This window comes from Elgaria multicarinata, chromosome 3 (genome assembly GCF_023053635.1).
Source record: "Elgaria multicarinata webbii isolate HBS135686 ecotype San Diego chromosome 3, rElgMul1.1.pri, whole genome shotgun sequence".
In the NCBI taxonomy this organism is placed as follows: Eukaryota; Metazoa; Chordata; class Lepidosauria; order Squamata; family Anguidae; genus Elgaria; species Elgaria multicarinata.
The window spans coordinates 6,785,689-6,799,026 of NC_086173.1; positions in this window are offsets into that span (position 1 = coordinate 6,785,689).

Genomic DNA, 13,338 nt, shown 5'->3' on the forward strand with positions numbered 1-13,338 from the left:
GGCTTTCATGGAAAAGGACATAAATTCCAAGCAGACACAAGCTCAAATACCTCTCAGATTTAAAAACTGTTCTCCGAGTACAGTAATGTGCAGTTAGGTGATCTTGGACTGAATGGTCTGACAGGAAGCCCACTCTTTAGAACGATGGCAATAATGTGAATTACTTCATTCACTTCAAAATGTGGTAAGCCAGCCATACTGCATTTGGGGGCCCTTCCTCATTTTCTGAGTGGAACTCTGGACGTCTGCCCTGGCAGCACCCCCCGAAAGAAGTACTAAACTGTCAGTGCAAAATATAAAGATAAAAAATGTTGGGAGGGCTCCATGTTTGTCAGGGCTGAATTAATCATTATACTAAGTCTGCTACAGAATACATTTTACAATTGCTGCCTTTGTGAAGAGACTAAAAGCATCCTGGTTCCTATGGAAGAGATCCTTTAAAAAAATCTCCAGAGCTGAGACATGACAGAAGCTTAAGCAATGGCAGTGTTCCAGCTGTAGGGAAATTAAAAATGGTGAGTAGCTTGCCTTGCAGAAAGAACAGAGTGGCCACTGCTGATACAGTGTCAGATTTCAGGCAGATATTGGTGAAACAAGATGATTGCTTCTGCACTACTTTGGATGGTTGCAGACAAAAACATATGGGATATGCCTCAGGGAGACTTGGGTGGGAGACTCAAGCAGAACATTCTGCTTGAGTCTGGGACCACTGGCTACGCTACTTGGAATATGGACTGCTGGCAAGGGATGGGTTGCACCTCACAAGGGCTGGAAAGAATGTGTTCGGCCACAGCATGAAGAACTTGATCTTTATGGGCTTTAAACTGAATCTTACAGGGGCAGGAGATGTAAACTTCGAGGCAACAATGGATGAAGGCCAATGCACCACAGTACAGAGAACAGCTCCAATAGTGCCCCAAAATAGTGTCCGCAACAATGTTGGAACAAAGCCAGACTATAAAACACATGGTCTTCGATGTCTATATACTAATGCCCAGAGCATGGGAAACAAACAGAATGAACTTGAACTCTTATTACATGAAGGCAAATACGACTTGATAGGTATAACTGAAACTTGGTGGGATGACTCCCATGACTGGAATATAGCAATTGAAGGATATAACTTGTTCAAAAAGAACAGAAAAAATAGAAAGGGAGGTGGAGTTGCACTATATGTTAAAAATACCTATCCCTGCACAGAAATACAAGCTGGAGCATGTTCCGAGGAGGGCAACGAGAATGATCAGGGTTATGGAAACAAAGCCCTATGAAGAGAGACTGAAAGAACTGGGCATGTTTAGCCTGGAGAAGAGAAGATTGAGGGGAGACATGATAGCACTCTTCAAATACTTAAAAGGTTGTCACACAGAGGAGGGCCAGGATCTCTTCTTGATCCTCCCAGAGTGCAGGACACGGAATAACGAGCTCAAGTTAAAGGAAGCCAGATTCCAGCTGGACATCAGGAAAAAATTCCTGGTTGTTAGAGCAGTACGACAATGGAATCAGTTACCTACGGAGGTTGTGGGCTCTCCCACACTAGAGGCGTTCAAGAGGCAGCTGGACAACCATCTGTCAGGGATGCTTTAGGGTGGATTCCTGCATTGAGCAGGGGGTTGTACTCAATGGCCTTGTAGGCCCCTTCCAACTCAGCTATTCTATGATTCTAGCACAAGCCCCATATGTATTTCATGGGAGTTTTTGTGCTTATATTTGGTAGGACCCTTCACTCTAGGTTTTTCTAAGCCCATATAGATTCAATTTTATTGCAAGGGAAAACTCTATTTCTGAATCCTGAAATGTTCTGACTGATCAAGCTTTTGCTAGAATGAATTCTCATTCAACACATTAAAAACAACACCTTCAAATGCACCTTCCTAACTCCACTTGCTGATACTTGGATTGTAACAAATGTCCAGAGACCATTATTCGATTTTCCCCAGGCAGGAAAGCTGTTGTGAACTCCTTCCAGAGAACTGCTGGAGGTCTGTAACACCACATTTCGACCTCGAAGCCTGTGTGAGGGAGCAGACTATGGTTACCAAATGGGAGAGGGGAGGTATTCTGTTCGTGCTCAGAAGTCTCTATTATCCAGGCCACTAAACACAGGTTCTGTGGTACTTAGTTCCATATTTTTAAGAGAGAGAGAGAGAGAGAGAGATGCAGTATCTGATGCGTTCCTGGAAGATCAGCCCCCTATCCACTAGAAGCTCTGGCCATAATTAGGGTTAAGTTGCTCAGTGCGACAGAAATGCACTCTGTACATGCTCAGAAATAACCTCTGTGCTTTAAAACCAATCAATCTACCCAGTCTGGGCGGTGTTGTTCAAAACATATTCCACGAAGGAAAGCACTTCACTTCAAATCAAACCCTGGCCGGCTCTCGAACGAAGCGAAAACTTTGAGGCTTCGCCCCGCTCGCGTTGCAACGCTCGTCTGCCTAGCTGGCGGCGGCACCGCCCTTGGCGTGCTACGTTCTCTAGATAAAAACATCCCCCCCCCCCCCCAAAAAAAGGTCGCCGCGTCTTGTCCAATCAGAGCGCGAGTCCCCGTCAGCGGCGTCCTGGCGCGAGCCGGAGTTTTAGCAGCGGTGTCTGCGAATGGGCTTCCAAGAGACACTGGAGAAGATCTATTTATTAGCATCGCGTTCTTCGCGCAGCCTCGGTCCTTTAAGTCCCACGTCTCCCCGCCTCGTTCCCTTTCTGGCCTGGGAGGGGATCTCCGTGCCTTCTCCCCCCACCCCACCCACCCCGGCCTGGCTGTGCAACCAAAATCAGTCTTGCCTTGTGCGCGCCCCTCCCCGCCCGAGGGCAACTTGTTCCAAAGATCCAGGCGCCGCCGCGGTAATGCCGCTCCCGCTGCAAGGGGGCCGGAGAGTGGAGAGGGAGCCCAAGGCCTCGGAGAGAAATCTGATCGCTGCGGGAAACCAGCCAGGCCGTCAAGATGCGTCTGCGGACGGGACAGGGCTGCTGCTGCTGCTGCTGCTGCTGAGCTTTATAAAGCTCAAACCCCAAAGCAGGCGGACGAAGCGATGGTTGTGCAGACTTTATACTGTTAGTTTTACCCTACCCTGTGCCTGCTTGCATTCTCTTCCCCTCCTTATTGTTTTACTATGATTTTATTAGATTGTAAGCCTATGCGGCAAAGTCTTGCTATTTACTGTTTTACTCTGTACAGCACCATGTACATTGATGGTGCTATATAAAATAATAATAATAATAATAATAATAATAATAATAATAATAATAGTGCTATTGGGCACGGCTGTGCGTCCCGACTACGGACAGAGCGGAGGACAACAGTCGGCGGGCTTTCTACAGTGTTTTTAAACGTTTCGAAAGCGTGTCCCATCTTGTAAGCGGTACAACTACCCTGCAAGGTTGGAACTAAGGGCGAGAGAGATGGTGACTTCCTGAAGCTCACCGAGTAGGTTTATGGCAGAAGGGAGATTCGAACCGGCGACCTTCCGATTCCTAACTCAAGCAGCCACTATGCTGTACCAACTCATCTGCTGTAGGAAGGGTTTCCCCCCCAGTTTGCACCAACCTGGAACTCCAGATGTGTTGGACTACAACTCCCATAATCCCCCAGCCAGCACAATTGTAGTTGGACACATCTGGAGAGCACCAAGTTGGGGAAGGCTTGTTTAACCCCAGGAGAATCCCAGTGTCTGGGTGCAGCTGTACAATCTACGAATGAATAATGGAGACTCCCTCAGCATCTACACAGTGTGTCTCCCTCATCACTGGCTGTGGAACTCTAGCCATGTGCAGAGTACCTTTCCCACAGAGTGCATAATCTGGGCAAGCTGCCAGCATAGTCGCACATAACATATTTAAAAACACCAACTACAGGAGTGCCAAACATTCCTTATTTTCAGATCATCACTTTCCATGGAATGAATAAAACCCAAAGAGGTGTGCTCTTGATTTCAGACCCAGCAGCAACACCAAAGTGTTGCTTGGTTTAGACCCCCGGAGGAGGGGAAATTCTGGTCTGTGGGCAAAATGCAGACCCACCATTCTCAGTCTGGACCTCCTAGCCCACTCTGGGTTATTGGTATATATTAGTTACTCTGTCCTCTAACTCCAAAGCTGTTGGGGAGAAACTTGCATGGGTGAAAGGGAGGAGAATGCCTGGATGGAAATGTCTTTTCTCCCTCCCATTCAGTGTCAATGGTTGGCATGGTCAGGCACTTGCCGAGGGCTCACACCCCAGCAGGGGCCCACTGACCAGAGCCCTCTGGACCTGCTCCTCGTTACCATTGCAGCCTGCTTATTTACCTGCCTCTCACTCTGGCCCAGACAACAGTGGTGGGGAGGAGGAGCAGATGCCACGGCCTGCTTGCTCCCTGGCTCGCTGCCTGTCAAGCAAGCAAGTGGTAGCAATGAGGTCAGGAGGAGGAGGAGGAGGAGCAAAAGTCAATGAGCGAGACTCATTGAGGAAGGGGACCCACTGAGGGTGCCTTGCCCAAGGCTCTTCCAAAACTGGAGCTGGCATTGCTCCCATTGCATGCTGAACTAATAAAGTAAGAGTCACATTTGTAACACTGCCCACTTTAGCTCTGGCTGCACTCACTGTTGGAATGCAGACCTTGACAGGAAAAAATAGTCTCCCCCCCTCCCCTGTTTTTCACCTTTCCTTCCAGCAGGCCTAATGGATCCAGTACCTTAACAAAATTTCCCCAACAACCATCTGGAAGTGAGTAGCCTCGGGGCCACACTAGATATGGTGTTTGGCATTTAGGCAGTCCTGTTGGGCAAGATTTAAAAAGTAAAATAAGGAAGGCAGCACGGAAGGCAGGAGGCATGAACAGGGCAGTGGTATTAGGGCAGGGGAGTTAACCCCCTGCCCCTGGCCTGATTAGGCCTCATCTTGAGTATTGTGTTCAGTTTATTTATTTATTTATTTATTTATTAATTACATTTTTATACCGCCCAATAGCCGAAGCTCTCTGGGCGGTTCACAAAAATTAAAATCATCATAAAACAACCAACAAGTTAAAAATACAAATACAAAATACAATATAAAAAGCACAACCAGGATAAAACCACGCAGCAAAATTGATATAAGGTTAAAATACAGACTTAAAACAGTATAATTTAAATTTAAGTTAAAATTAAGTGTTAAAATACTGAGTGAATAAAAAGGTCTTCAGCTGGCGACGAAAGGAGTACAGTGTAGGCGCCAGGCGGACCTCTCTGGGGAGCTCATTCCACAACCGGGGTGCCACAGCGGAGAAAGCCCGCCTCCTAGTAGCCACCTGCCTCACTTCCTTTGGCAGGGGCTCACGGAGAAGGGCCCCTGTAGATGATCTTAAGGTCCGGGTAGGTACATATGGGAGGAGGCGTTCCTTCAAATAGTTCTGGGCACCACACTTCAAGAAGGATGCAGACAAGCTGGAGTGTGTTCAGAGGAGGGCAACGAGGATGATCAGGGTTCTGGAAATAAAGCCCTATGAGAAGAGACTGAAAGAACTGGGTAGGTTTAGTCTGGAGAAGTGAAGATTGAGGGGAGATATGATGCCACTCTTCAAATCCTTGAAAGGTTGTCACAGAGAGGAGGGCCAGGATCTCTTCTTGATCATCCCAGAGTACAGGACACGGAATAATGGGCTCAAGTTACAGGAAGCCAGATTCCGGCTGGACATTAGGAAAACCTTCCTGACTGTTAGAGCAGTACGACAATGGAACCAATTGCCTAGGGAGGTTGTGGGCTCTCCCATACTAGAGGCCTTCCAAGAGGCAGCTGGACAGCCATCTGTCAGGGATGCTTTAAGGTGGGATTCCTGCCCTGAGCAGGGGGTTGCTCGATGGCCTTATAGGTCCCTTCCAACTCTACTATCCTATGATTCTATGTATCAGACACACACATCCCACCACCTGCGATTTAGAATGGGAGGAAAACTCGCTGGCACCAAAAGATGTCTTGCCATTGCAAAGAGTGCACAGGGGACCATTCCTACTCTAGTTACTCGACCTCTTTTTCTTTTAAAAAAACTTGCACAGCACGGCTCTAGCCACATGACAAATGCCAAGTCTGGTTTGGCACACAGTGAACCTGTTCAGAAGACACCTTAAACTACAGCTTTAACCATGGTGAATAAAGGCAGAAATTGTCTTCTGAACAGGACCAGTGATCTTACAGTTTTCAAACACAATTCCTTTCAGGGGAGTCCTTTCCACATCACTTTGCTTACCTGCACCTTGCAGAGCACTCTTATGAAATATTTATCTTTTGCATGGTGAGCAGAATGCTTTTTTTAAAAAAAAAAAATAGCGGTGTTTATTATTGTATACGATGATGGTGATTATAGCCACTGCAGGGATGAGCAGACCTCAGGCATGGTTAGGAGCTACCTTGTTTTTTGGGTAGAACCCAGAGGTCCACCAACTGGAGCCTGGTGCAAAACACACACACTTCAAATTAAAGATTGTTGAGCCCAGGAATTTGTTAGGAGTACCAGAAATGAATGGAGCTCATACTCCTTCCACATGGAAACCCACTCCTGGTTTCTCCAAGCTTTCTGCATTTCATCAGTATAACTTTGCTGCTATTATTAAACAATTGGGAATCTAAAATTCTTGGTGATCTACTGCAAATGACCCAGAGATCTACAAGTAGATCCAAGATTTACCTTTTGCAAACCACTGCTCTTACTACATATCTCTTAAACTTAAAGGGCACTAATGATCACATGGGAGCTGCACTTGACTATTATATAAGCAACACTCAACATGTTTACTAGAAAAGTACTTTCAAATGACAGAATACTGAATATCTTCTCTTTTTTGCCCTAACTTCTGAATCTGCCCAGTGTATTGGTCCTTGTAACTTGAGGTAGCAAGGCCTTCGCACAACACAGCCTCTGGGTCTTCCTGTGTTTCATAGGCTCAGGTTCCTCTGTCTTCTACCTCAAAGTGAAAGAAACTGCTGAATGTTTAAAACATACAGAATCAAGAAAAACTAACACAGGAAAGAAGCTCCTTTCAATTCATGCAGACCTTTCACTTTCTGAAGCCCATGACAGCTCAAAGTTTAGATTAAAAAATAATAATTCATTCACTAGTTGAGTTATGCTAGTATTGTCAAATATACAGTATTTATTGGGATGGAGCAGGATATAAAATCTTGTCTATGCTTATTGCAATTTGCATAGTCTGATTTTAGGCATATTTACCCAGGAGCAAGTCCCACTTAGTTCTTGGGTGCAGATAGGGCTCCTGTATCTTTAACAGTTGCATAGAAAAGGGAATTTCAGCAGGTGTCATTTGTATAAATGCAGAACCTAATGAATAGATGCTTTTGAACTGTGGTGTTGGAGGAAAATTCTGAGAGTGCCTTGGACTGCAAGAAGATCAAACCAGTCCATACTCCAGGAAATAAAGCCAGACTGCTCACTTGAGGGAATGGTATTAAAGGCAAAACTGAAGTACTTTGGCCACATAATGAGAAGACAGGATACCCTGGAGAAGAGGCTGATGCTAGGGAAAGTGGAAGGCAAAAGGAAGAGGGGCCGACCAAGGGCAAGATGGATGGATGATATTCTGGAGGTGACAGACTTGACCTTGGGGGAGCTAGGGGTGGCGACAGCCGACAGAAAGTTTTGGCGTGGGCTGGTCCATGAAGTCACGAAGAGTTGGAAGCGACTGAACGAATAAACAACAAATCACAACAGTTAAAGCTGCAGGAGCCCTGCCCTCTTTTATATCTGGTCACTCTAGTATAGTCCCTGCAGCTTTAACTGTTGAGATGAAGAGGAAATTTCAACAGGTGTGACATGCATACAAATGACACCTGCTGAAATTCCCTTTTCTATACAACTGTTAAAGATACAGGAGCCCTGTCCTCTTTTCCATATGGTCACCCTACTAAAACATGTGGGGAACCTCAGGCCCAGGGGCAAAATCCAGCCTTCTCTGGGGAGTGGCCATGCTTTACCCCAACCACAGATGTTTTGGGGTTTTCTTGGCTTTCGTGGTGATTTTTCCCTCATTCTAAATGTTTGAAATGCCTCTCCCGAAGATTAGTTATTCACAGTAAGAACTTTAAACTAATAAAGCCTTGCTTTTGTTTACTACAGTGTTGATGGTTTCTGTTTTCAGCTTTTATTTATTTTCCCAACTGGCCATAGATAAGATACATCTTTATTTTATTAAGCTTGAAGCTCCTTCTCTTGCACTGGGTATATTTGTAATTACTACTTTAATAAAACAAAGGCATTCATATTTTTGAATGCCTTAAATATACTGCAACCCAATTATTCGAAGGGCTGCCATCCCAGGCACACTTATTCAGAAGTACGTCTCATTGAACCTCTTTGTTCACAAGGCCCATCGCTCAGTGGTAGAGTACATGCTTTGCAGAGGGTTCCAGAGTCAATCTGCACGCATAAAAAAAAGGGAGACCCTGGAAAGTTGCTGCCAACCAGAGTGGACAATCTTGGGCTAGATAGATGACAGTCTGACCTGAGTTGACTTCTGAGAGAGTGTGCATAGAAGTGCTTTTCATGTTCTTAAGTAGCAAAGTAAATTTGATAAGAGGTATATTTCAATTCCCTGCTGATAAAAGGTATATTTCAATTCCCAGCTGACTTCTGTTCTTTTTAATTTTTTGAAGGAAAAAAAAGGATTTCTCTCCCCCCCACCTCCAATATTTCAAAATGTGCTGAAGATTTACCTCTCTACTCACTCCAATAGTTAGTACTAGACCTCTCAGTGTGTTGTGTTGCTCCTGCTGAAACGGCAGGCTGACACATCATAGTAGATAGTCTCCCTTTCATCATTTAACTTTTCCTGTCCCCTCTCACCTCCATCTCTTTCTTCAAACTAGAAATGAGCTTTGTGCTTTCTGCCTGTAGGCCTACGATAATCCATTCCTCTGTTCGGTTAAAAATCTGCTTCAGTTCTGCACATCTGAATGTCCTCAGGTAGCCTCGCTGAATGAAACAGATCAGGGCCAGGAATCTGTGGCAGTCAAACTTGCTTCTAGCTTTGATTTGTTTGTCCTCCTTGTTCATTCAGCTTTTGACAGAGTAAAAGGGAAGTGATACTATCCAGGCAGCTGGGAGGTGCAGCGAGCCAGGCAGTAGCAAGAGCAGGTGCTTCCCCAAACAGCTGTCTGGATGCTCCTCAAAGGGACAAGCTCCTATCCACGGCTTCTAGAGAAATGACTGAGGGACAGGAGGCCAAATCCAACTTCCTTAAGAGGCTATGGGCTGAACTACACAGAGCCTGCACTGGGAAATGGAAGGTGTGAGTTCAGATACGTCTTCTCCATCTCCAGTGCCTAGGAGGGGCTCATGGAGCTTTATCACACCAGCGTTCTACTGTGCAATCATTGCGAATTGTGTGCAAAGGACTTCAAAGTTTTCCAGCTTATAATCTGCTTTGATTGTGCAGTACTCCTATGCATCCTGCTTTAATTGTGCTTCTTAACCAAAAGAAGTGCAATATTTTGCTACTAATTTTCGAGCGTATCATTTGTTGTTTTCCAAGCGGCCACTGGGGCACAGGAGCAGGATTTGAAGAAAAATTAAACAAATGCTTACATCTGCATAAGCTTTAAAGATAAAGGCATCAAAATTGGCACAGTAATAGATATTAAGGAGAGCTTTAAGCATACCAAATTTGAATCGGATTGGGTCATCCATTGATTTTTTAATGATTTTTTTTACATTTCCCCCCTTAAACCCATTTCCTGGTATGCAAAGGATCTAGCCACCCAGTAGCAACAACACCGACAGCTTATTACTGTAGGGGATAATTTGAGGGAAACAGGTATGTGGGATGAAGCTCTTAGGCCACAGCTAGACCTAAGGTTTATCCTGGGATCATCCAGGGTTCGCCCCTGCCTGAGCACTGGATCCCCTGTGTGTCACCTAGATGAACAGGTTTGACCCCTGGATGATCCAGGGATAAACCTTAGGTCTAGCTATGGCCTTAGTCTCTCTTCTGGATTACATTTGTCTGCACCTCAGCAGTTCACTGCCATTAATGGAGGCTGGAATAGTTGCTGCATGCATAGGTGTGTGGGGGAGAAAGGGACAAGGGAGGGAAGAAGACCAGTACTTTTCTCCCTTTGTGTGGTGAATCCAGTGTTGAGCTTTAGCCAAGGAGACCCCGTCTCACAGCCTGCTTTGCCGCAAAGTTTCACTGGCTGGGTTCGCACAACACGCTGACCCACACTCAGTGGTTGAACGTGGGTTGCTGTTGAACGAACTCAGGACATTTTCCACAGGGTGGTTTGTTAACCATACAGTGTGGGTTATATTTCTCAAACAACCCACCTTCATAGAATCATAGAATCATAGAATAGCAGCTACATGGCCATCGAGTCCAACCCCCTGCTCAATGCAGGAATCCACCCTAAAGCATCCCTGACAGATGGTTGTCCAGCTGCCTCTTGAAAGCTCTAGTATGGGAGAGCCCACGACCTCCCTAGGTAACTGGTTCCATTGTCGTACTGCTCTAACAGGAAGTTAGAACCATGAGAACCCATGAGAACCCATGGTTTGTTGTTGGGCTGTTCATGTTGGTTAACAAGCTGCACTGCATGTTGCGTGAGCACAGCCATGGTGTGGCCTTGGGCAAGTTACCCTCTCAGCCTAATCTATCCCACATGGTTGTTTGAGCATAAAATGGGATAACCTCCATTTTATGCTGCTTTTGCACGCTCCCATACAATAACCAGGTGACTCTAGCCGCCTTGTTCTTCCCAGCAAGGAAGCTAGGCCTGGCTTAAATGCAACCCCCGGCATGTTTTGTTGTTGTTGATGTTTTTAAGAAAAAGTCTTACCTGTCCCTTCTACCTGGCTTCAGATATGAACTGCATCTGTGGCAGCGGTGCCATTAGCACACCAGGGATCCATGGCCTGGGAGGATGGCATGCTAATACTGCACACTCAGCAACCTGGTTTATAGTCAGGGTGAGCATAGGACACCCAAAGGGGTAAAGTTTGTTTGTTTATTATATACTCTGTGTCTTGTTTAAACCAGCAAAACTTGCTAGGGGCAGAGTTCTTCCTCATGTTGCGTTCTTGACCTGATTGGATGGTCCAGTAGGTAATGGAGAAACATCTCACCCTCTTCATTGCATAAGGTCAACCTTCCCCAACCTGGTACCCCCCAGGTATGTTAGACTACCTCTCTCAGATAACAGGGAAAGTGATTGTATCTTTCAAGATGTTGGGTTGGAGAGATGGAAAGAGTCAGACACTTCTGGACTGGTAACAACAACAACACATAGTGATGGCCATCAATTTGGATGGCTTTAAAAGGGGGACTAGACAAATTCCTGGAGGAGAGGACTATGAATCATTACTACTTCTGATGGCTCTGAGCTAACAACTATTAAGTAGTGGCCTTATATAGAGTTAGACTAATGGTTCATCTCTAGAAACTATTACTTTTTAGCCTGACTGGCACAGGCTTGGACATGGAGGCTTTCCCCTATCAGATGAATAGGATGGTTTAGCATGAATATAGACCAAAATGACAGGGCTCGGTCCCCGCTTTGGGTGCAAGGTGGAACAAAATTACCAGGTCTCCATCTCTTCCCCTTAAACTGCCTATGGCTGTGAGCCTGAGTACACACATGCACACACATTTGGAATTAAGTTAGGGTGACCATATGGAAAAGAGGACAGGACTCCTGTATCTTTAACAGTTGTGTAGAAAAGGGAATTTCAGCAGGTGCCATTTGTATGCCTGCAGCAGTAGATACTGTACATTTTGCTTCTTTTAAAATCTATTATAAAGTGTTCTACTCTGTTTTTATTTTATTTTATCTTGTTCACCACTCTGAAATTTTCAATGGGGAGCGGTATATAAATATTGTAAATAAATAAATAAAATAAAATAAAATAAAAGAGAGCAGGGCTCCTGGAGCTTTAACTGTAATACTGCGTGCATACAAATGACACCTGCAAGTGTCTATACAAGTGTTAAAGATGCAGGAGCCCTGTCCCCTTTTCCATATGGTTGCCCTAATTAAGTTCCCCCAAACTCAGTGGAATTTACTTCCAGTTAAAAAATAGATGGAATCAGCCCACAAATCTGATAAGCACAAAAAACTTAACCTTAAGGTGCATGTCTTGTTCAGGATAGCCTTCCCAATAGTGGCTGGCAAGATGCCTCTGGAAACACAAACAAGGCGGCATGGTGATAACATGCCCATTTATCCCCAGCATCTGGTGCTCAAAGATATCCTGCTATTGAACCTGGAAGTTCCACTTCGACCAGTGAATGGGAACATGTGGCCCTCCAGATGTTGTGGTCCAACTCCCATTGTCCCCCACCATGGGCTATGGTGGCTAGGGCTGTTGGGAGTCAAAGTCCAACAACATCTGGAGGGCTGCATGTTCCCTAACCCTTAGACAAGCATTTCCCAACCTGGTATCAATCATCCAGAATGCTGGGAGTTGTAGTCCAAAGCATCTGGAGGGCACCAGGCTGGGGAAGGCTGCTCTAGACCAAGAATCTTGCCAAATGCTTGTTTTGGACCTTCCTCCCAGCAACCTGATTTTTCACTACCTCCAAAGTACACAGAAGGAACTGGGATACCTCTGTATTTGACCAAGCTCAGCTCCAATTATAGAGCCATTCCATATAGGCAGGGCCAGATTAATCGTTGTTTAAGTGTTTTATAAGCACTTAATTCCCACTGTGAAAAGCATGAGAGTGTCTTACTTATGCTTCTCTCATAAAACCAGGAAGACAACCAAGCATCACTGCACTAGCCTCATCAATATAAGAAGAATCTTTTCCATATTAAACAAAATCTTTAGCAGTGGGGTAGCCTGGAGTGGACAGGGGCGAGACACTGTCTGTTTTCAGGCCTGCCTGAGCTGGATGCAAGAATGCCAGCATATTAAACTCCCACCCCCCTTGGAAAATGGTTCCTCACAGCCCCCACCCCCATGTCCCTCAAGCTAACTCTGCCCCTGGAAGAATCTTGAGCTGCACACACAAACGGATGAGGACTGTGCCAAACTTCAGAGCCAACCTGCCATTGTGCTCCAGAAGAGACATGGCCAAATATGGGGAAAGCGCAAGGACCAACACACACACACACACACCCTCCCCAAAGGAAAGGGACTTGACTGAAACTGAGCCAGTTGCAGTGGGTGGGGGATAGGTGGGGGGAGATGGGAAGGGAACTGGAGCACTCCCTTTTCCAAGAAGCCTCCAGTGAGATACTCCCCACCCCCGCACCCCAAAGGCTGCAGCAAAGTGGGCTGGGAGCCCATGCATGCCACGGCCAGACTGTCTTCTCAGTGTGCCGCTCCGGATCAGCACTGCCCAACAAGTGCCCCTGGCGCAAAGGGAGCGGAGATAAAAA